We start from the raw sequence: 25,997 nt of genomic DNA, 5'->3' as shown, positions 1-25,997 counted from the left end.
GATTCATACGCTTACCCGTGATATGAGGATTTCATTTTTCAAATGTTTGCAAATGTCCTAGTTTAGGGTAAAATCTTGGATGGTATGTTTTTTTTTCTAACCAAGCTAGACTTCTGTTTATACCTGCTCTTTTTGTCCCTCTTGCCCACCCCCATTGCCATTTGTTAAAAGCCTGGTTATACCCCATAGACTCTACTCCATGGACACAGTCTACGGAAAGAGGAAGCAGGTCATAGGTGAAATTCACCAAGAAAACTTTTATTTCAAGCTAGTTTTCCTGGCACATTGCCATGAAAGTCTTTAGACAGCCCTTCCTACACTCCTTCATCCCTGGTTTTTCTTCTTCAGCAACTTCAGCTAAAATGGTTACATACCTTTAAGGAAAAAATATAAGGTTTATATAAGTCTTAAGAACATCCTTAAAATGACTACCAGTGCTTTTGCAAGAAAAAACTTACTTACTAAATTGATAGCAACATCACTGTCACTTTGCCATGTGGACAGAAGACCTGAGACCCAACTGTTTTGCTTTAGAGTATTTGTAACACAAAAATCTAGTTTCCCAGAGAAACCATGTTATAAGTGAAGGATTTATTTTTTGGACAGCACATGAAACTCTCTTTTATTAAGGGCAGGAATAAAAACACAGACGTAGAGAATGGACTTAAGGACACCGGGGGGGTGGGTAGGAAGAGGAAGCTGGGAATAAGCGAGAGAGTGGCACTGACGTATATACACTACCAAAGGTAAAATGGATGGCTAGAGGGAAGCTACAGGGAGATCAATTCTATGCTTTGTGATGACCTAGAAGGGTGGGATATGGAGGGTGGGAGGGAGGCTCAAGAGGGAGGGGGTATGGGGATATATGTATACATATAGCTGATTCACTTTGTTGTACAGCAGAAACTAACAAAACATTGTAAAGTAATTATACTCCAATAAACATGTGAAAAAAAATAATATGTTAGGCGTTTGGGATTAACATATATACACTACTGTATATAAAACAGATAACCAGGACTTCCCTGGCAGTCCAGTGGTTAAAATTCTGTGCTTCTACTGCAGGTGGCACGGGTTTGATCCCTAGTCGGGGAACTAAGATCTTGCAAGCTGCGTGGTGCGGCCAAAAAAATAATAAAATAAAATAAAATAGCTAACCAACAAGAACCTACTGTATAGCACAGAGAACTATATTCAATATTTTGTAATAACTTATAAGGGAAAAGAATAAAGTGTATATATATATATATATATATATATCTGAATCACTTTGTTGTACACCTGAAACTAACACACTGTAAATCAACTATACTTCAATTTAGAAAAAAAATAAATAAATATGAATGATTATAGGAATAAGAGTAATAATTACTATTACTGTGTTAATAATATTATTCTTGGTATTAATATGATGTTGCAGGTAAAAATTATATTTGGGGCTAATATGTTTTTGGCTTTGTGAGAAATGTGGTCTTTGTCTTCAGAGCGGACCCCACGGAAAAAATATCTACAAAACTCGAGAGTGGCACAGCCTATTTTAAATAGTGTATGACATATATATTCAATAGTTTTCCTGATTTGAAAAGTAATTTAAACTTTACAGTAACCTCAGCAGAAACAGAAACATACAAGAAGAAATAAACCTCACTTATAATTTCACTACCTAGAGAGAGTCACTATTAACATTTCAGTAAATTTCTGTTTAGTCTTTATATGTATATATATATATGTATATATACATATATATGTTTTATATATAAAATTTGAATTATATTTCAAATACTATTTTTTAGACTGCTTTTTTAATCACTTAGTATTGTATTATAAGCATTTTCTCATTAAAATTTTAAGGCATGATTTTTAAAGTGGGATAATACTTTAGATGATAAATGTAGCAAAACTTATAGTAGATCATTTCCTCATTTTCGGTTTTCCACCAACACAAAATAATATGGTGATAAATATTTTTCAGCATTGCTGATAACTTTCTGAGATCAACTGTCAGGTAAAATTACTGAGTCAAAATATTAGAATCATTCTGTCAAAAAAGGATAATGACTTCATGAACAGTCTAAGTAACTAAGGAACTGATGAAAATCTCAGTAACAAAGACCCTATTTTCATACTGAAGTTGCTAATAAAATGTATTGGAGAAAGGAGAGATGGGAATGAGAGGAAATAAAATGTCACTTGAATGTGAAAATAAGATTATTAGAATCGTTATTTTGTTTCTTTCCAGAGTTGTGGAAACAGTATACACTTCCACCAAAGTATGTGCATTGCACCCTCTCACCACACTGTTATTGATACTATCACTGGAAAAAAAACAAAACAAAACTTTGCCAAATTGATGGCTTTCTCATTCAAAAAGTGTCTTACTGTTGTTTAAATGCAATTTTAAGTGATTTGATTATGAGCAAGTTTAGATATCTTTATAGGTTCAATAGTCATTTGTATTTCATCTTCTATGAATTATCTGTTCAAATCCTCATGCATATATTGTAGGAATCTAGAAATTACATTTAACTCTGAAGTATCTTTTATCAGATCAGATATAGTTACCTAAATTTGGTAAAGAAAATAAAGCTAGATTATCTTGGTCCTGTCAAAACAGTAGTCTTTGAATGAATGAGTGGTGTGTCACATCATGTAAACGTCCAGTGGATCAGATATCCTTATATAAACACCGAGTTTATTTACATATCATCACTTTTAATTAATTAGGCTTACCTTTTCACTCGATTACAGTGTAAGTACTTTCCATTCCAGCCCCAATGTGAACCTTGATATGACAATGAAATAACCAGATTTCAACATCTCTTGGATACATTTTTACAGTTTGATAGATCCCAGGAGGAAGATCACAAACATCAGAGTGATACTCTCCCTAATCCTCAACAAAAAGACAAAATTAAATAGCTTATAAGAGGTATCAGTCATTTACACACCTTACTGTTTGCTGTAACTCCTCATTTCTATATACTTCGTCAGATGACGATTAGAATGCATTAGGTACCACTGCACCTCTCCTCTGAATACAATTGAGAGTTTGGAGAAGGAAGTCCTAGAACTTTTTAGTGATAGGCCACAGGGAAAACATCTCGCTCTAACAGGATGCCTGTGTCCGTATCGGTGTTAGGTACCTTGTCAGCGTCTCACACAGAATGCTCTAGATTTCAGAGAACATCGGTTTCACAAATCCCCAAGGTTTTAACTGAAATATTTCTAACTAGAGATGTTGGTGATATGAAGATGATCATTTCTCTAGATGTAGCTATCAGGAAAACTCATGGTTACAGGAAGAAGTGGACCTACCTCTGCCTTCTGGGGTTGGGCCTGAGGGCTGAGGGCTTTAATAGCCAATTTCTCTCCTTAGAAGAGAACCTGAGGTTTAGGAGACTATCTCATCTGTAGGCTACTTTGATTTTGATAAATGAAACCCAGGGCCTGGCTAGGTTAGATTAGAAAGAGAGTAAGAGGGAGATGAATTTCTCTGTATAATAATATGGGGGGTATTTGGAGGATGGGGGATGTGTTGGAGAGTGCAGCTCAAGATGGGGTCCAGAATAATGTGAAGAGAGGAGAAAAGTCAAGAGAATGTGGAGAGGAAGAATGCAGAGAAAGAAGTCTTGAGGGTGAGAATAAAAAGCAGGAGAGCCAGAGGTTCTCAGCCATGCATAGCAGAGGGATAATTAAAGACAAGGGCATTTAATGTCAAATGGTAACAACAAATGGTGATGCTTTCACTGTGTAATAATAATAATAAAAACCCTCTTATTTACCCCCAAAATTTCACTTGAAGTCTATGACCCACAATGGCCTTGATTTTGTGTTTGGTTGAGTACTAAGAAATGGGGGTGTGTTCCAATTTGGAGCTGCACAGAGACATGAGGAAATACCAGCCACAGGAGGTGAGAAGCCAGAAAACTGAGCAGAAGCAGGAAATGAGAGTTGGAGATGGCTAGAAGAAACGTAGGCTCTCAAGACTCCCTGGAGATGTTAGAAGGTAGGGGGAAGGCTGAGCCGTCTCCCACTTGAGTCATTGCTATTTAGGGAAATTAATTTTGCATCTGAAGTGACAACGATATGGCTGACATAGATACATTTCTAAGATGTCAGAAAATGTGGAGAACAACATGAAACGATTTTAACTAAGAACTGACAATGTCCAAGGTATTAGTAAATGTACCATATGTACCTGGAGCCCTGGCGCCGAAGGAAACCACAGCCTTAGGGAATAGGACGTGACTGGCTGGCTTGTCCCAAGACCCAGTTACTAACCCCAGGGGGCTGCTCTGCTGTGCCTAGATGTTCCAGGGAATACAGACCAGCAGCTGCATCATTGCTGGAGTACTTCGGTTTAACCTCAAGGGGAGGGGAAGACTATTTGAGTCCATCTGTGATGGGTTTGGAGTGAGTGGCTAGAGTTGACAGCTGATGGTACCAGGTTCCGTGGTACAAATAGGATCATTCTTTTTTTAAAATAAATTTAATTAATTATTTATTTATTTGTCTGTGTTGGGTCTTCGTTGCGGTGTGCAGGCTTCTCGTTGCGGTGACTTCTCTTGTTGCGGAGCACGGGCTCTAGGCGCGCGGGCTTCAGTAGTTGTGGCACGTGGGCTCAGTAGCTGTGGCTCGCGGGCTCTAGAGCGCAGGCTCAGTAGTTGTGGTGCACGGGCTTAGTTGCTCTAAGGCATGTGGGATCTTCCCAGACCAGGGCTCAAACCCGTGTCCCCTGCATTGGCAGGCAGATTCTTAACCACTGCGCCACCAGGGAAGTCCCAAATAGGATCATTCTTAAGGGAAGCAGCTTTCTGAAGAGGCTAAGAGTGAGGGGCTCTGGAGTCAGAGCCAGGGGTTCAAATCCTACGTTTAACACTTCCTGCTTGTTGGAAAGTTCTTTACCTTGTTAATCCTCCATTTCCCTATAAAATGGTGATAAAATAGTACCTCTTTCATAGGAAAGTTGTGTGGGTTCAATGAGAAATCCATGCAAAACACTAAGCATAGCATCTGGCACATAAGGACTTAATAAAGGTTAGCTATAATCATCATTATAGAAATGTTACCATAAAGTCCACTTAATTTGACACCTTATAAAATGATCATTTATGTAGATGTAACCACTGAAAGATAACTCTGGTTTCCTTTCATCTCCACACAACACTTGGCATGGTTCTAGGAATATAATAGGCATTTGTTGAACTGAACAATCTGAATTGAACAACAAATACACTGTAAAAAACTATAACCGGATTTTAATCTCTTTTGTTCTAGTTTTTAAAGTCTAATATAAACAGTTATGAACTTAATAACAACCCTATTATCTAGGCTTTTCCTTAAAAAATATGGGGAGCATAGATGGAAGCATAGAAATGTCATGACTGTTGGGCGTGGGTGATGGATAAAGAGGTTCATTATTTTATTCTCTCTATTATATAAAATTCTCTGTTATAAAATTAGTTTTTAAGCAAAAAAGTGTTTAAGGGAAATAAGTTTGTTTATTAAAGAAAAGAAAGCAACACACCAGTAAAGCTTTGTGTCAATTGTCACACACAATCATTAAGTTATTTCTATGATAGGCCCAGAGCATTAAAGTAACTATGAACTGAATGCATCTAGAATTCAGGAACACTTTATGTGAAGCTTCTATCAATGTGTAAAAGATAGACTGTATCATGCCAAGTGGCTAGATGAAAAGTGTGAGGTGTCAAATACATAAAATATAATTCATCTTCAATTGCACATTAATGTTTATATAAGGGATTAGGATGAGGAAATAAAGAAAATGCTCTTTAAGTAAATAAATGATACTCGGAGATAGAAAGAGGAAGGATAAAATTGAAAATACTTATAATAAATTAGAGAAATAGCTATCAAAAGTGGTCAGTGAAAAAAAAGTGTAAAGAAATATGACAGGTGGGGTGATGGAAAGCAATTCAGACAGAAGATATAAAGAGAGTAAGAACTCATAAAGTAGAAAAAGATGGCAATAATAATAATAAAGGTACCATAAAGCCAGTTCACACCTAGTTCCATATTTTAATTTGATAACAAATATTAAAGGAATAATAAAATTGGAAGGCCACCATTTGTAATCCCCGTTATAAAAACTGAGTCAGGCAAGGATCATCAGTGGATCCTTTTTAAAACTACAAGATGAAAAATTGTTGTAATAAATTATACAAAAATTTACTTTACAGATTACTTATTAATTACAATAGGAAGATGATATTTTTAAAAGGGGGAGAATGGTACACATCACCTTCATAAAGTTATCAAACTTAGCCTTCACAGTATTAGGACCTGCTGACCTTGTGTGCCTCTTGATGTGATGTATGGGAAGTACACAGCTTCACCTATGCAGTGCTCTTGCCAAAGGTGTTTGACATGGATCCAATCACAAGGAAACGATCAGAACAATACAGAATACGGAACGTTCTACAAAACTGACCTGGACGCTTCAAAAACGAAACATCATGAAAGATCAAGAAAAAAAAGGAAAAGGTCTCCTGATTTTAGGAAAGATACGACAATGACAACCAAATGCTAAATATAAATGATTAGATCTTGGATTAAGAAAAGTTACAAAGAGCGTTTTGGGAACAACTGGTGATATTTGAATGGACTGTATGTTAGATTCTATTATTGAATTAATGTTAATTTGAAACAGGTGATAACGTTATTGTGGTTGAGGCAGATTGTCTTTATTCTTAGGATGCACATGCTTTAGTATTTAGGAGTGAAGAGTCATGGTGTTTGCAATTTACTTTCAATTGGATTCAGAAAAAAACATATATAGAGAGAGAAAGCAAATGCAGCAAAATGTATATGAGTGTTCAAGGAGTTTTTCTTTTATGTCACTGAGAGTTTGAAAATTAAACAAATAAGTTGGGGGCTTCCCTGGTGGCACAGTGGTTGAGAATCTGCCTGCCAATTCAGGGGACGCAGGTACGAGCCCTGGTCTGGGAGTATCCCACGTGCCGCAGAGCAACTAGGCCCGTGAGCCACAACTACTGAGCCTGCGCGTCTGGAGCCTGTGCTCCGCAACAAGAGAGACTGCGATAGTTGAGAGGCCCGTGCACCGCGATGAAGAGTGGCCCCCGCTTGCCGCAACTAGAGAAAGCCTTTGCACAGAAACGAAAACCCAACACAGCCAAAAATAAATAAATAAATAAATAAAATAAAAATAAAGGAATTCCTTTTAAAAAAAAATAAATAAGTTGGGAAAGAAAGGGTAAAACTAAGGATGATTATAGATGTTTTATTTACTTATTGAGAAGCATCAGAACAGAGTAAGAAATGCAATTCATATATTCAGAAGCATTTATCAAATGTCTGTGGGATATAAAAAGCTAAAGGTATAACTATTTACTTGCATCAGATATATTGCAGATTGTATGTGTTGAACCTCAGTCCTGGCGTGGTCATTTCCTGTCCTGTTATCTTGCCATGCTGCCCCAACAACTGGATTACAAGGTACCACAGTAACTAAAGGGAGCTGCCCAGGCCTCTTACCGTGTATTGAAAGCTGTGACCATGAAAGGGAACTGTGTGCAGGTCAAACTCACCCCCCATGTCAATCAGATACCAATTCACTTCATCCCTAACATGAAATGTCAGGCCTTGGTTATTTCCGAACATTCTTCCATTAATTGCTGTGGAGGATACAGTTTATTATATTCAACAAGGATTTGAAGTAATATGTTTTTTTAAAAAGCACCATGATATTTTCAGAGGCCATGAGGGTTTTAAGGCCAGCCTAAGGAAGCCGTTAAATATGACCAAGCCACCCACTCATGGGTGCGTCTAATGCTAGACAGAGAGTTTTCCTTGCCTGAGGAAATGAGGCACTGACTTTGCTTTAACATAATCGGGTTGGTCTAGAATAGTTCACAAGTGAGGATACTTACATTGGTGGATACTTAAATATATCTATATATTTAAAGTATACTTAAAAGTATCACAAGAGGCTTAGAATATTAGGAATGTGTTCCCATTTAACTGTCTTACATCAAACCTTCATGATCTGTCACCAGTATGACTGGAATGGCCATTTGCCTGAGGTCCTGTCTCACCCCCTCTCTAATCCTCTCCAGGCGTGGCTTCCAATGGGTAATGGGAAGAAAATATTAAAATTTAAAAAAACCTCTCTCTCTTTATATATATCCTCCTTTTTACTTTTCTACTTTGTGTGCATCTTTGGAAATGCAGAGAATACATTATTACAGTGGCACAAACATATAATTAATAACCAGATATCTATAGAGGTTGGGCTCTAACACTTTTAGCTGATGGAGGGATGTAATAGAAAAAAAACTAGGAGACTCTGCTTTAGATCAGTGCTTCTCAAACTTTAATGTGCACGTGGCTGGGGGAATCTTGTTAAAATGCAGATTGTGATTCACTGGGACTGTGAAACCTGAAATTCTGCATTTCTAACAAGCTCCCAAGGGACGCTGCTACTGCTGGACCACGGACCACACTTGGAGCATAAGTGCCAGAGTTGTTCCTAAAACACACATCTACTCCTATTGTTCCCTAGCTCAGAGCTCTTGAAGCCTTTAGTACAGTGGTTCTCAACAGGATTTTGTCCTCCAGGGGAGTCAATGCCTGGAGACATTTTTTAGTTCTCACAACTTGGGGGAAGGGGCTACTGACATCTAGGGGGTCGAGGGTATGGGTGCTGCTAAACATCCTACAATGCACTGGACAGCCTCATCACAAAGAGTTATCCGACCCAAAATGTCAACAGTGGCAAGCTTGAGAAACCCCGGTTTAGATCAAGTTTAAATTGTTAACAGGATATTCAGGGTCTTCCACACACAGATGGCTTTTTCTTTCCAGATGCTGTGTGACTTAGCTCACATTCTTCTTTCCACCTGGAAGGTCATTCGTTCTGTACTAGACAGACTCACAGGCATCCTTAAATACTCAACTCAAAGTTCTCCTCCCCTTCATGAAGCGTTTTTTGACCTCCCAAATAAGAATTTAAGACACAGCACTGTTTATACTTCTGTCACGGCACCTCCTCAAGTCAGCCTTGTACTGTGGCAACACACTGAACAACTTGAGAGACGACCCATCTTATGGCTTTTGTATCTCCTTAGGGCCTAGGACAGTGCTTTGTGCCCTCTGTGATGCTTATTAAAAGACTATGGATAGAATGGATGTTGTCCTCGAATTAATTTTAAATTTACATATATTTCTTGCAGGGGGATAAAACCTAAGAAGGTGAAAATGATCATTTGCCTTAGTTAAGGATTCCTTAACCAGTCATATCCCTGAACTTCCTCAGGTGAAAGGATTGGGACCTGAAGTTTGACTACGTAAGACTGTGATAAGTGAGCTTGTTTATATGCTTTTTTATTTGAATAATTGTCTTATTACTGTGATTCTAGATGAGGCGGGTGTAGGTCATAAATAAGGCGAATCTAGTCACAATGAACCTATAAAAGAGTTTTGGTTGATGAGCATGGGATTTTTAAAGGTCCTGCCTATGAAGTTCCTTTGGTAATGGTGGTGGGGAAGAGTGGGTGGGGCGTGTGCTCTTCAGTTTGCCTCAAACCCTAGCTCTCCCTCAGTCCATCCAGGTAAAATACTTAGAAGAGCCTGTAGTCAGACCCTCCAGAAACGATAGCTGATCTCCTCGGTTTTACATTGCCCGCAGGGCTCCAGAGACATTAGAATTCACAGTGCTGCTAGGACAGTGGTCTGCAGCCTTCATGCCAGTTCCAGCCCACTCACTGCCCTTTTCTCTATGGCTCATGAGCAAAGAATGGTTTTTAAATTTCTAAACAGTTGGAAAAAATCAAAAAAGAATAATATTTCCTTACCTGTGAAAATTGTGTGAAATACAAATTCCAGCGCCCATAAATGCAGTTTATTGACTTTTACTTACATTATTTACTTACCACTTACATTTGTTTACATCTTTTCTGTGGGTGCTTTTGTGCCACAAGGGTTGAATAGAAGACAGCTCACGGTGGAGACCCTACGGTCTACAAGCCTAACTCTTTACCATCTGGCTCTTGGTCCATGTGATCTGCACCCCAGCTTTATGTGATCATGTTCTTTAAACTGTTCTGAGAGTGACAGATGTAAACCTTTGTCTGTTTCCTTTGGGCAGAACAACCTGTAGGCTACAGTCAGTGAGTTAGTGAGTGGGCATTACCATGCATTTGGTTGCTGAGGTCAAGAGTAGCATCACTCCTGTCTACTTGGTTTGATTCTTGAGAATACGTATTGATGTTTTCTTCAAAGTACCAGGATTCATTCTCATTAAAAATCATGAAGTGGAGAACACGGTAAACTATGCTGGCTTTGGTGTCTTTTCGACATACGATCAAAGGACCTACCAGTCCGCTATTAAGATCCTGGAGAGGCAAAGCAAGATGATAAACTGTGCCCACAACTTTCCCCAGTCAAGGAAAAGAGTGGAAACAAGTTTTAATTTGAGTGAGGTCAGATCCTGAGTTTTGAATGATTGGGATTCTGAGTGTAAGGAACAAAACATTTGACATGCTAAATTCTTCTTTTTTTTTTTTTTTTAATAGGGAGCATTTTCTTTTTTCAAATTTTATTTATTTATTTTATTTATGGCTGTGTTGGGTCTTCGTTTCTGTGCGAGGGCTTTCTCTAGTTGTGGCAAGTGGGGGCGACTCTTCATCGCGATGCGCGGGCCTCTCACTATCGCGGCCTCTCTTGTTGCGGAGCACAGGCTCCAGACGCGCAGGCTCAGTAATTGTGGCTCACGGGCCCAGTTGCTCCGTGGCATGTGGGATCTTCCCAGACCAGGACTCGAACCCGTGTGCCCTGCATTGGCAGGCAGATTCTCAACCACTGCGCCACCAGGGAAGCCCCATGCTAAATTCTTGATTGAAAAAAGTGATCATCTCACTCATTAGAGTTGAGGTCTGAAGAGAAGAACAAACTCCTGAAAGGGATTTTAGACACATTCCTTAGTGGATTTAGCTCTATCTTTGAAATTTTAATTAAAAAACAGAACTTCGGTTTTAATTAGAAGTCCTTGGCACTGGAGTTGATGGACAGACGTGTCTAAAGATCTCAGATCCCCCCCTCTGTGATGCCTCTGCCTCCGCAGCCACTTTCAGCTGGGAACTTTGGTTTGTTTATATTTATTTTGTTTTGGGGTTGAATGTCTGTGTCTGTTCTTGGTTTGGTGGAGAGTAGGCCAAAAATAACTAAAAGGCCAAAGAGTGAACTCTTTGTTTTTTGTTTTTTTTTTAAATACAAATAAACTGGAACTCCAGAGTTAAGAGTTTTTAAAAGATATATACTATGTATGCATTTATTTGTCACTAATCATAGAATTTTAAAACTCCATACTTTGTTTTCTGGAACCCAAATCTTATTCAATGAAGCAAAGAAGAGAGTATTATCATATAATTTTACATATATCTATATATCTCTATATCTTCCAATCCACTGTAACATTTTGGAAAATAGCCTAAATCTAAGTAATCATAATGTAATAATTTAGTTTCCTCTTGAAAAATGCAAACCTGTATAGAATTAAAAACTGAGCAGTATTTAGAAAGTTTACATAAAACTAAGATATTTTAAAAAAGAAAAATAAACTCCTTTCTTTCATTATAATTTCTAAGAGGAGAGAGGATAAAAACTGGGATTTAAGGTTTACCCTAACCACATCCACAGTTGAATAGTAAAACCAAGGTATGCACTCAAAGTCCTTTGAGGTAGGACCAGCTCTTTCAGGAATCTGCCAAATGTATGTTCGGCTCTCTCCTGAAATAGGCAAATACAATGTATTTAAATAGAATCTTTTAAATCACACTTCTTTATGGAGAAGCAGATAATGAACAAACTCTAAAGCTATACAAATATTAAACAGCACAGTCCTTGTTTTTACTTCCGGCTCTACAGCTCCTTGCTTTGTGGTCTTAGTCAATGTGTTTACACGTTCTGGATTTCTGTTTCCTCATGCACATAAAATGGGGATTTAGGGATTAGACAAGATGGTGCAAAGGAAGCCCTTGGTGTTGCATTACCTGGCCCACAGGGCAAGGTCGATGTCACTATCAATGTTGGCTATTATGTTCTCAGTGTTACAGGATCAAAACTTTATAGTGATTCTGCCGTTGAAAAACATCAATCATTAAATATCTAATTCATTTGTTCAATGAATATTTATTGTAGTGAAGATAACTCAGCCTTTGAAATGTGACAAAATTGTTTTGAATCACAGCTCTGAACCTTCCAATTTGTAGATCACATGCACCTCCTTCCCACCCACAAAGCTGTTTGCATTAGCCCTACTTAATATAAATCCTCTTGACTCTTGCAGGAAAGTTCTTTTGGTCCCCACTCTCATCCCTTGCTATATCATTCTACATCTCCCCCCTTCCCGAGGCTTAAGTTAATTTTCCCAAGCACCTGTGACATAGTCTTCCTTCTCCACTAACCAACCCCATCTTCAGCCTCCCCACTTCCAAATCATTTTTTTTTTAAATTGATTAATTAATTTATTTATTTTTGGCTGTGCTGGGTCTTCGTTTCTGTGCGAGGGCTTTCTCTAGTTGTGGCAAGCGGGGGCCACTCTTCATCGTGGTGCGCGGGCCTCTCACTGTCGTGGCCTCTCTTGTTGCGGAGCACAGGTTTCAGATGCACAGGCTCAGTAGTTGTGGCTCATGGGCCTAGTTGCTCCGCGGCATGTGGGATCTTCCCAAACCAGGGCTTGAACCCGTGTCACCTGCATTGGCAGGCAGATTCTCAACCACTGCACCACCAGGGAAACCCCTAATCTCTTAATTTATTCCTTAATTTGTCTTTCTGATATTTTGTTGTTAGTGTATAGAAATGCAACAAATTTCTGTATATTAATTTTGTATCCTTCAACTTTACCAAATTCATTGATGAGCTCTAGCAGTTTTTTGGTGGCATCTTTACAATTTTCTATGTATAGTATCATATCATCTGCAAACAGTGACAGTTTTACTTCTTGTTTTCCAGTTTGGATTCCTTTTATTTCTTTTTCTTGTTTGATTGCTGTGGCTGGGACTTCCAATACTATGTTGAATAAAAGTGGTGAGAGTGGACATCCTTGTCTTGCTCCTGACCTTAGAGGAAATGCTTTCAGCTTTTCATCATTGAGTATAATGTTAGCTGTGTTCTTGTCATATATGGCCTTTATTATGATGAGGTATGTTCTCTCTATACCAACTTTGTTGAGAGTTTTTATCATAAATAGATGTTGAAATTTTTCAAAACTTCTTCTGCATCTATTGAGAAGATCATATTGTTTTACTCTTCAATTTGTTGATGTGAGGTATTGCACTGATTGAGTTGTAGATATTGAACCATCCTTGCATCCTTGGGATAAATCCCACTTGATTATGGTATATGATCCTTTTAATATGTCATTGAACTTGGTTTGCTAGTATTTTGTTGAGGATTTTTGCATCTGTGTTCATCAGTGATATTGGCCTATAATTTTCTTTTTTTGTGATATCTTTGTCTGGTCTTGGTATCAGGGTGATGCTGGCCTCATAGAATAAGTTTGGAAGCATTCCTTCCTCTGCAATTTTTTGGAATAGTTTAAGAAAGATAGGTGTTAACTGTTTTCTAAACGTTTAGTAGAATTCACCTGTGAAGCTATCTGGTGCTGGACTTTTGTTTGTTGGGGTTTTTTAAAAATTTTAATCGATTCAATTTCATTACTGGTAATTGATCTGTTCATGTTTTCTATTTTTCTTTCTGATTCAGTCTTGGAAGATTTTATGTTTCTAGGAATTTATTCATTTCTTCTAGGTTGTCCATTTTATTAGCATATAATTGTTTGTAGTAATCTCTTATGATCATTTATATTCCTATTTACAACTGTAAATTTTCTTTCATTTCTGGTTTTATTGATTTGGGCCCTCTCTCTCTTTTTCTTGATGAGTCTGACTAAAGGTTTATCAATTTTGTTTATCTTTTTGAAGAACCAACTCTTAGTTTCATTAATCTTTTCTATTGCTTTTTGAAATCTCTATTTCGTTTATCTCTGTTCTGATCTTTATGCTTTCTTTCTTCTACTAACTTTAGGTTTTGCTTGTAAATTGGAACAACCATTATGGAAAACAGTATGGAGGTTCCTCAAAAAACTAAAAATAGAACTGCCATATGATCTAGCAATTCCACTCATGGATATATATCCAAAGAAAGTGAAAACACTAATTTGAAAATATACATAGAACACAAAGTTCATAGCAACATTATTTACAATAGCCAAGATAAGGAAGCAACCTAAATGTCCTTCAACAGATGAGTAGATAAAGAAGATGTTATACACACACACACACACACACACACACACACACATACACACAATGGAATACTACTCGTCATAACAAAGAATGAAATTTTGCCATTTGCCACTACACGGATGGACCTGGAGGGTATTATGTTTAGTGAAATAACTCAGATAGAGAAAGACAAATACTATAATATCACTTATACGTGAAATCTAAAAAATAAAACAAACTAGTAAATATAACAAAAAAGAAAAAAAACTCATGGATATAGAGTGGTTACCAGTGAGAAGAGAGAAGTGGAGAGGGGCAAGATAAGAGCAGGGGATTAAGAGGTACAAACTACTATGTATAGAATAAATAAGCTATAATGATATATTGTATTATACAGTACAGGGAATAAATCCAGTATTTTATAATAATTATAAATGGAGTATAATCTATAAAAATTTTGAGTCACTATGTTGTACACATGAAACTAATATAATATTGTAAATCAACTATACTTCAATTAAAAAAAAGTATGGCATGGCATATAGTAGGTATTCCACAAAACCAACCAACAAACAAAAACAGGAAAAAAAGAGCAAACGTTAGCCCCACAGTCCTGCATAAAAGCTTTGGGACTTTTCTTTCTCCCAAAGCAGTTACCTGCTGTGTTGGAACAACAGTGGAATAGTTTGTTTTCACCCCATGAGCATGAATAGAATACGGCCTTGAGGCACTATTTTTAAAGACAGTATAGAGTTTCTCACCAGGGCTAAGAAATATTATGGGACCTAGGAAATAGAAAATGGAAAATGTGTGGATAGTTGTTATTTATTTTAAATTATGAGTCATCTGTCCCCTTAAGTATATACACAGTGACTTATTCTTTTCCTTAACATGCAGCCAAATGAAACAAAAACACATTTAACAAATGGACCATTGCTGGTTTATGACACATGGTTTTTGCCTTTAAATCATCTAGAATTTTTATAAGCTCCAGCTCTAGAAAATTTACTTCGATGAGCATCAGTTAATGCCTATGAAAACATTCAATTTAGAAGTGGAACACTTTATTTTCTTTCTTGCCCAACCTCATCATTTAAGCCTTTTATTCTTTTCCACTTTCACCCTAGTGGAGGACTGAGAGAAGCTGCAAGGCATCTTTATTGACCCAGGGCAATTATCTCTCTCACAAAGTAAAGATCCTTCATTTTACTCTCTCTCTTTTTCAACCCAAGCCAAGAACTGGAGGTATATAATTTGTTATAAAACATCTTTCTATTTGGAGGCAGGTTGAATTTGTGGCTCTAAAAATTCTGAAACAGAGATGATTTTGAGATGAACTAAGCAGAAAGAACTCTCCTTAAACTTGTGCTATAATTACTAAAATCAGAGCCTCGAAGAGACTTTGTGGACACTAGATGCTAGTGAAGTAAAGCAACTCTTTGCCTCTCATGGCAATTCTACCGTCTCAAACACTATGCTTGTTTTTCCTTTTCTAAAAAGGACTTTTTTTTGTATAAATAATAAAGGAATCTAGAGGGCCCTATTTTGTTATTTAGCACAGTACATTTGGCCAGAATCCTAGAGAAAACAAATACGATGCTGTTACTAAAAATAAGAGCCCACTCAAAAACACTGGGAACTTGATAGAACAGATCTCCCTCCAGGGGTTGCAAAGCCCAGGAGGCCGATGAGGAGCCAAGAAAAGTAAAAGTTTCTCCCCGTCAGCACGTACATCCATCTTCTCAGGGTCCATGCCAGAAAATGGACTCCAATAGACACATGGATATCAGGACTGAAACAGATTTAGGTGTATGGAAATGACATGTGACTTCTGGAAATACTATGCAATGTATGGAAATGCCATTTGACATATGAAAACATCGTGTGACTACAGAAATGCCATGTGATTAATGGAAACGTTATATGTGGGTGCCTGGGAGTGACTTGTAGGTTTCCTAGCTGATCTGTCAAGGGTGGAGGAAAAGGCTGTAATTTTCCTCACTCCTGGACAGAAGATGAAATTAAATCGTGACAGAAAATTAATAAGGAAACACAAGCCTTAAATGACACAATAGACCAGATAGATTTAATTGATATTTATAGGGCATTCCATCCGAAAACAGCAGATTACACTTTCTTCTCAAGTGCATACAGAATATTCTCCAGGATACATCACATCATGGGTCACAAATCAAGCCTCAGTAAATTTAAGAAAACTGAACTCATGTCAAGCATCTTTTCCAACCACAATGCTATAAGGTTAGAAATAAATTACAGGGAAAAAAATGTAAAAAACACAAACACATGGAGGTTAAAAAATATGTTACTAAATGACCAAGAGATCACTGAAGAAATCAAAGAGGAAATCAGAAAATACCTAGAGACAAATGACAATGAGAACACAGTGATCCAAAACCTATGAGATGCAGCAAAAGCAGTTCTAAGAGCAAAGTTTATAGCAATACAATCCTACCTTAAGAAACATGAAAAATCTCAAATAAACAATCTAACTGACATCTAAAGGACCTAGAGAAAGAAGAGCAAACAAAACCCAAAGTTAGTAGAAGGAAAGAAATCATAAAGATCAGAGCAGAAAAAAATGAAATAGAAACAAAGAAAACAATAGCAAAGATCAATAAAACTAAAAGCTAGTTCTTTGAGAAGATAAACAAATTTGATAAACCTTTAGCCAGACTCATCAAGAAAAAGAGGGAGAAGACTCAAATCAATAAAATTAGAAATGAAAAAGGGGAAGTTACAACGGACACTATAGAAATACAAAACATCATAAGAGACTACTACAAGCAACACTATGCCAATAAAATGAACAACCTGGAAGAAATGGACAAATTCTTAGAAAGGTATAACCTTCCAAGACTGAACCAGGAAGAAATAGAAAATATGAACAGACCAGTCACATGTAATGAAATTGAAACTGTGATTAAAAATCTTCCAACAAACAAAAGTACAGGATCAAATGGCTTCACGGTGAATTCTATCAAACATTTAGAGAAGAGCTAACACCCATCCTTCTCAAACTCTTCCAAAATTTGCAGAGGAAGGAACACTCCCAAACTCATTCTATGAGGCCACCATCATCCTGATACCAAAACCAGACAAAGATACTACAAAAAAAGAAAGTTACAGACCAAAATCACTGATGAATATAGATGCAAAACTCCTCAAAAATATACTAGCAAACAGAATCCAACAACACATTAAAAGGATCATACACCATGATCAAGTGGGATTTATCCCAGGGATGCAAGGATTCTTCATTATACACAAATCAATCAATGTGATACACCATATTAACAAACTGAAAAATAAAATCCATATGATCATCTTAATAGATGCAGAAAAAGCTTTTGACAAAATTCAACACCCATTTATGGTAAAAACTCTCCAGAAAGTGGGCATAGAGGGAACCTACCTCAACATAATAAAGCCCATATATGACAAACCCACAGCAAACATCATTCTCAATGGTGAAAAACTGAAAGCATTTCCTCTAAGATCAGGAACAAGACAAGGTTGCCCACTCTCACCACTATTATTCAATGTAGTTTTGGAAGTTTTAACCACAGCAGTCAGAGAAGAAAGAGAAATAAAAGGAATACAAATTGGAAAAGAAGAAATAAAACTGTCACTGTTTGCAGATGACATAATACTATACATAGAGAATCCTAAAGATGACACCAGAAAACTACTAGAGCTCATCAGTAAATTTGGTAAAGTTGCAGGATACAAAATTAATGCACAGAAATCTCTTGCATTCCTATACACTAACAAAGAAAGATCAGAAAGTTAATTAAGGAAACAATCCCATTCACCATTGCAACAAAAAGAATAAAATACCTAGGAATAAACCTACTTAAGGAGGTAAAAGAACTGTACTCAGAAAACTGCAAGACACTGATGAAAGAAATCAAAGATGACACAAATAGATGGAGAGATATACCATGTCCTTGAATTGGAAGAATCAATAGTGTGAAAATGACTACACTACTCAAAGCAATCTACATATTCAATGCAATCCCTATCAAATTACCAATGGCATTTTTTATAGAACTAGATCAAAAAATCTTAAAATTTGTATGGAGACACAAAGGACCCTGAATAGCCAAAGCATCTTGAGGGAAAAAAACAGAGCTGGAGGAATCAGACTCCCTGACTTCAGACTATACTACAAAGCTACAGTAATCAAGGCAATATGGTACTGGCACAAAAACAGAAATATAGATCAATGGAACAGGATAGAAAGCCCAGAGATAAACTCACACACATATGGTCATCTTATTTTTGATAAAGGAGTCAAGAATATGCAATGGAGAAAAGAGAGTCTCTTCAATAAGTGGTGCTGGGAAAACTGGACAGCTACATGGAAAAGAATGAAATTAGAACCCTCCCTAACACCATACAAAAAAATAAACTCAAAATGGATTAAAGACCTAAATGTAAGGCCAGACACTATAAAACTCTTAGAGGAAAACATAGGTAGAACACTCTATGACATAAATCACAGCAAGATCCTTTTTGACCCACTTCCTAGAGAAATGGAAATAAAAACAAAAATAAACAAATGGGACCTAATGAAACTTAAAAGCTTTTGCACAACAAAGGAAACCATAAGCAAGATGAAAAGACAACCCTCAGAATGGGAGAAAATATTTGCAAATGAAACAATTGACAAAGGATTAATCTCCAAAATTAACAAGCAGCTCATGCAAGTCAATATCAAAAAAAGCAAACAACCCAATCCAAAAATGGGCAGAGGCCCTAAATAGACATTTCTCCAAAGAAGATATACAGATTGCCAACAGACACATGAAAGGATGCTCAACATCACTAATCATTAGAGAAATGCAAATCAAAACTACAATGAGGCATCATCTCACACCAGTCAGAATGGCTATCATCAAAAAATATACAAACAATAAATGCTGGAGAGGGTGTGGAGAAAAGTTAACCCTCTTGTACTGTTGGTGGGAATGTAATTCGATACAGCCACTATGGAGAACAGTATGGAGGTTCCTCAAAAAACTAAAAATAGAACTACCATACAACCCAGCAATCCCAGTACTGGGCATATACCCTGAGAAAACCATAATTCAAAAAGAGTCATGTACCACAATGTTCACTGCAGCTCTATTTACAATAGCCAGGACATGGAAGCAACCTAAGTGTCCATCAACAGATGAATGGATAAAGAAGGTGTGGCACATATATACAATGGAATATTACTCAGCCATAAAAAGAAATGAAATTGAGTTATTTGTAATGAGGTGGGTGGACCTAGAGACTGTCATACAGAGTGAAGTAAGTCAGAAAGAGAAAAACAAATACCATATGCTAACATATATATGTGGAATCTAAAAAAAAAAAGTGTTCTGAAGAACCTAGGGGCAGGACAGGAACAAAGATGCAGACGTAGAGAATGGACTTGAGGACATGGGGAGGGGAAAGGTAAGCTGGGACGAGGTGAGAGAGTGGCATGGACATATATACACTACCAAATGTAAAATAGATAGCTAGTGGGAAGCAGCCACATAGCACAGGGAGATCAGCTCGGTGCTTTGTGACCACCTAGAAGGGTGGGATAGGGAGGGTGGGAGGGAGACGCAAGAGGGAGGAGATTTGGGGATATATGTATATGTATAGCTGATTCACTTTGTTATAAAGCAGAAACTAACACACCATTGCAAAATAATTATACTCCAATAAAGATGTTAAAAAAAAACCACGAAGAACCCAAAACAATGACCACAACAAAAACAAACCACCTCAACAACAACAAAAAAACTCCAGCTTGGTTCAGACCAGAAAATTCCACCTGAAATCCAGCTGTCTTTTATCTTGACAATTTTATGCCCATGATGTTCTGACTTTGCTCCTTAGTAGCACCTTCATGCACACTAACATTCTCTTTCAACTCTGTACATATTTCTGTGGTTGCTGTTACTTTTCGTGGAGGGTAAGAGCGAAGAAGACTGGCAAGGAAGCAAACCCTTCAGACTCAAAGGGTTTGAGAAAGAGAATTTGTTTAGAGAGCAATGATTTCCATATAGCACAGCCCTTGACACTTCCAGGTGTTCACTATGGTGGATACTGTTTAGGAAAGAGAACGAAAAGCAGACTACTTTTTTTTTTAAGTCCAGGGAAACATCTACAGGGGTAAAGGAGAGGAGGAAGTGGGAGGGGAATGGGTGATAACTTGCCACTGGGTGAGTGTGTACAACAGAGAAGAGAAAGTGTTGGAGAAAGATCTTTCTTTTTTTCTTCCAGTTACTTTTTTTTGGATGATTTTTTAAAAAATTATTTTTTTTAATTGAATTATAGTTGATTTACAATGTTTCTGGCATACAGCAAAGTGCTTCAGTAATATATATATATTTTTTCAGATTCTTTTCCATTATAGATTATTACAAGATGTTGAATATAGTTCCCTGTGCTATAAGTAGGTCCTTGTTATTTATTTTATACATAGTAGTGTGTATCTGTTAATCCCAACCTCCAAATTTATTCCCCTTTCCCCTTTGATAACCATAAGTTTGTTTTCTATGTCTTTTTTTGTGAGTCTATTTCTGTTTTGTAAAGAAATTCATTTGTGTCATTTTCTTAAATTCCACATATAAGTGATATCATATGATGTTTGTCTTTCTTTGTCTGACGTACTTCACTTAGTATGATAATGTCCATCATTGTTGCTGCAAATGGCAACTTTTTTTTTTTATGGCTGAGCAACCTTCTGACTACTCATAAGCACAGGCTTTGTTTGGAAAGTAAAATAAAATTTTTTGAAATGTAAAAGATGTAGTCAGATGAATCTGTGATATCACAAAGAGTTAAGATACCAATCCATGGTATTTACAGAGTAATTTGTTTATTGTGTAGCCAGTATTCGACAGGTGCCAGTACATTTTGACCAAGAAGGATTTTGTTTGATTGTTTATTTTATTTTATTTATTTAAGGTAGATCTGCAGGATAAAAGAAGAAACTAACATTTTACTGAAAGTCTAACATATGCCGGGCACTTTGCTATACTGTATCTAACTCATATGATTATGTTCATTCCTTTTTATGGATTGTAAATGATTACAATCCCTATTTTACAAATGAGGGTATTAGGTTCAGAGGGGAGGGGAGGCTCCTCTGATCCCCATAACAATTCTCTGATACAAGGTGCCTTTAAACAAATTGCCAGTGACAATCAGCTTCATTGAAGTAAAAATATTTCCCTAGACAGCAAAGGTAAAAAGGAGAGGAGTAAGAGAGGAAGGCAGGAGACAATAGAGGAAGGTAGATGCAGGAGGAAGACCTGGGAAACAAATGGACAGAAGAGTAAGAAATGCAGCAGATCATAGAATGAAAACAAGTTCAAATGCTTCAAAGCATCTTCATGGCTTTTGAAAAGTATGGGTTGATTTAGAGCCTGGTGCCTGGGAAGAGAAAAATGGGAAGGGCTCAGGGGGGGTTTGTGTACAGGAAAATGATATACTAATGCTCCTATAAATTAAATGGAGCAGGGCAAAAGTTTTCTAAATGCTATTTGGAAAACTTTTTTTTATCCTGTACAAACAATATTCAGTGCATATGAAGACATCACTTTTTTATACTTTGGACGTATTTCTGGCTGATGGAGAAGATCCACAACTTACCTGTGGAATCGGGTATCATAAATTGGGAGGTGTGGGGAAACAGAGCTATGGTGTCATCCCTTGCTCCTAAGGAAGTGAAACTATTTCCTGAAAAATATATCCCATGTAAGTCTTTACTGTATCCCACACTAAGAATATGCCATGAAACGTTGTCTCCTAAGCACATATCCAGTCCAGGCAGATTTCCATACATGTTTCCATTTATGGTTGCAAGACATTTGTGACAAAGAAAAGTGTATTTAATTTATTGGTACTTGTCATCTCTTGAAACTCAACCAAGGACTAATCATTAAGCAGTTCATTCATGTAAGATCTCAATATTATCCAAGTCAGCCCCTTTCTTTTAGATTTGAGGAAACTAGGGCCAGAGAGACTTATTCAGCATCATTAAGCTAATTAATGGAACTGTTAAGACCAGAATCCAAATCTCCACATTCTAGACCCATCCTTTTCCCACCACACTTTACAGTCTTCAAAAACCAACCAACTCACCAACCAACTAACTCAACAAACACCCCACACATCCACTCCACTACTTTGGCAATAGAGAAATACATGACTTTTCTGTATCACATTTAGCAATAGCTAAAACAATGTATTGCACCAAAAAGGCATTGGTAAATATTTGGTAAATTGAGTGTAACATAATCACCCTAGTAGGCAATATTTTTACTGTGAAATTATATTTAAAGAAAACATGAAACATGTTAGCCAATCACTGAGGGGAAAGTGTAAGTCTCTCTTAAAAAATCTGTAATACTTTAGGCCTAGAGAAATTAAACAACTGCTTAATACATGTATCTTATAAATTAAGTGTTGCCTTGTAGTACATCTTGTTAAGAGTCTTGGAAGTCGGGATCCTCTGGATCCACATTTTCAGGCTCTGTGGTAAATATCCTGATATTTTAATCTAAGAGATAACTTTGATTTTCATCAAATATTGTGGCAAGCAGGTAAAATTCTTTGTCTATTCCTTTCTCTGGATGAGAAGAGAAAAGTAAATAGATGTGAAATATACATGATCCGTATTCAAAATCTAGTCAAATGGTTGATCCTTATACAGGATTTCCCATACAAGGGGATCTGTAGACTCCTGGAAAAACTGATCAATTGACTTCCGCATTTACGGACATTTTATATAAAGGCATGAATCCCAGTGAATGGATTTATCACAGAACTAAGAAGTTGGGAGAAATCTCTACGACTGTTTTCATGTAAAGCTCTTAATCTAGGGTCCTCCTGTAATTTAACTCCATAAAACTAAACTGTATAATCACAGATATTTATAGAGGCTTCTCATAGGAGGCTTTGTAAGAAGTTAGTTAAATAAAATGTTTTCAATTCTAGAAAGTCTGTATTTTTAGGGTTTATGAAGAAATATATGTATATATTTATATTTTGGGTAAAATATAAAAATTGTATGTACTGTAAGAATTATGAGATTTTATGACTTTCATTATGTAGATGAATATAAATATATAGCCATATTTTAAAATAAAATATACATTCAATTATATATATTTGTATTGGGGGATTTATAAGGCCTTATGACATATGAATTACAAATGCAGAAAAGAACTCGGATTTCAGTTCACCTGTGAGTGAAGAACAAGGGAAATTCACTCATTAAGCATTTATTGAGCACCTACTACATGCCAGAGAGGGGCTGAGGTTGCTATAAAAAAATTAATAAAACCCTGTTTATGGTTTCTAGGCACTTATAGACTAGTGGGAGAAACAGGCTAGTAAAAATAATTGCATGGCTAAGTGCTCTAACAGAAACATACACAAGGAACTACAGTAACCTGCAGGAACTTGAACTAACTTCAGTTAGGGAATATTGTTTGACGAAAAGGAAGGGACCCCCCAGGCCGACTTTTTATTAAGAAGTCTCCCCTTTTAGCAGGTAAAACAGTGAGGAAAGTCCATTCCAGACAGAAAGAAGAAGGGCAAAATCAAAGAGATGTGAATTAGCTGTCCTTACTCAGGGACTAACAAGCTAATTCTGCAGTAAGACCAGAATGGCGTGTGCAGGGTGGCGGGGAGGGGAGCATGAATCTGGAGGACACAGCAGGGTCTGATGTGTTGCCTTCTGAGCCAACAAATTGTAGGGTGATTTTTAGGGTGGAGAGTGCTATAATCAGATTAGAAAGGGAGGAATGTGGAGCTATATTGAAGCAGGGTGAAAGTGGGGACAGGAGTTAGGAGTTTACAGGAATTCAGAAAGAGGTGATGTGCCTCAAATGAGGCAATGGTATCGGAGAGCTGGTGACTGAGAAAGAAGGAGTTGTTGATGGAAATCCTAGGCTTGGTGGAATAATAGGGACTTCCCTGGCGGTCCAGTGGTTAAGACTCCACGCTTCCAATACAGGGGGCCAGGGTTTGATCCCTGGTTGGGGAACTAAGATCCTGCATGTGGTGTAGTGCGGCCAAAAAAAAAAAGACACAGAATAGAGGAAAAGGGACCGACTTAGGGAAGCGTGGGTCAGGCAGTGGCTGTCCAGAAGGAGATGAAGAGTCAAAACAGTCAAGCGGAATTAGAGGTGTCCGTGGAACATGCCAGGCTGGGTGTTCACTGGGCACGAGAAGACACAGGTCTGGAGTTGAGGAAAGAGTAAAACTGGGAGACATCAGCACACAGAATTTGAAGGTGCCCATTGCCACATTGCCTTTCCCTTCCGGTTCTGTTTCAGGTAACCTCTCACCAAGGCATACCTGGACATAGATCCCAGGACTCACCTGTTTGCCATCCTCTCCAAGACTTCCATTTCTGCACATGAGGAGAGGCCCTGCAAGGCCACTGTTGATGTCTTTTTAAAAATTTACTGAGGAGTAGTATAACCAGGTCAGGCAGTTGGGGTCCGTGGAGGTGGGACCCACATCTGTTAGAACTTGCCATGTATAGACATAGGTTGTGCTAGGATTTACATATGAGGAGGGTGAAGGGGTTTCTGCCTTAATGACAGGGCCTAGAAACCAACAGAGTTAGCGCTGTCTTCAGTGTTCATAAACGTCATTGTCAGGTTGTGTACTTGGGTAAGGTTCTTCTAGGAACAAATTAAAGGGATCATGCCGTGAACCAGAAATGCGCCCAGTTACAAGAGGTGTAGATGATTCAGGGTCTTAGAAATTCACATGGATATATTCATCTTATTGGATTTACAGGGACAAAAAAATGCAGTTTAAAATCAGGTGAATAGGCATGTATTGTTTTCATAAGGCTGTAAGATGAGAGATAAAATCTCTAAAACTGTAAACTGGTGAATATTCTTTTGATGGCACAGAATATGTATAAATGGTGTTTATGACCCCACAAGCTATGAAATAATTTTACCAAGGAGTCCAAGGTGATTTGCTTTTGCCTTCTGTGTTTGGAAGGAAGCATCTGTGTATTCAAAGTAAACTAGTTTTTTGTAAATTCCTCCAGTTCTGTTTGGGCCTTGTTCAAAATAGAGCCGGGATTCACTGTACAGAGAAAGTAGATACACAAAGAACGTTTAAACTTACAGTGATCATGTGAAAAGAAAGCAAGAACCTACATGCATCTGTTTTAAAGTACTTGTAATTTATTTATAAAAACAATGCATACTCATCATAGAAAATTTGGAAAACAAAGAAAAATATGACAAAGAAAATTAAAATCTTCATAATCCCACCATCTCTATATAACCACTGTCAACATTTTCCATGGATATTTTTTCAGTCTTTTGTCTATACATGTGTATACAAGTGTCTGTCTGTATACTACCTACTAGTTTATCTACACATCTTCTTTTGGAATAAAATTTTAAAAACACTTGTCTGATTTTTTTTAAGGCAGGTAGTAACAAACATTGCTTTTAAAACAACTGTGCTGAGATGCTATAGTATTGAGATGAGAGATGTCATTCTTGACTTTTTAATTCTATTATAATAACATAAAATGGAGTCCCCTGAGGAAAAGTGTTCCCTAGTAAGAAGTGATGGCTTGCAATGCTGAGACATGATCAAATTTCATAGTCAGGAGAATCATGCAAGCCAAAAGAATCTATTAATTCATACTTATTTTAGTCAATACAAAATGAGAGTTGA

At 37.2% G+C, this 25,997-nt stretch overlaps 1 pseudogene across 1 annotated transcript in view; it reads right to left on the bottom strand.

Moving 5' to 3' along the window:
- Positions 1-1,255: 1,255 nt before the first annotated feature.
- LOC309629528 (ceruloplasmin-like) overlaps positions 1,256-25,997 on the bottom strand; it is a 40,830-nt pseudogene continuing 16,088 nt past the window's right edge. Inside the window, exons 7-15 of the transcript in view lie at positions 25,249-25,391; positions 24,666-24,895; positions 22,757-22,903; positions 21,885-22,138; positions 14,925-15,091; positions 11,663-11,769; positions 10,175-10,376; positions 7,519-7,658; positions 1,256-2,887 (exon numbers count right to left, since the gene is read on the bottom strand). The product of the transcript in view is annotated as a ceruloplasmin-like (transcript). The remainder of the gene's footprint in view (positions 2,888-7,518; positions 7,659-10,174; positions 10,377-11,662; positions 11,770-14,924; positions 15,092-21,884; positions 22,139-22,756; positions 22,904-24,665; positions 24,896-25,248; positions 25,392-25,997) is intronic.

The sequence above is a fragment of the Balaenoptera borealis genome (genome assembly GCF_965194805.1).
Source record: "Balaenoptera borealis genome assembly, chromosome: 5".
Lineage (NCBI taxonomy): Eukaryota > Metazoa > Chordata > Mammalia > Artiodactyla > Balaenopteridae > Balaenoptera > Balaenoptera borealis.
This window is presented reverse-complemented; position numbering and strand designations above follow the sequence as displayed.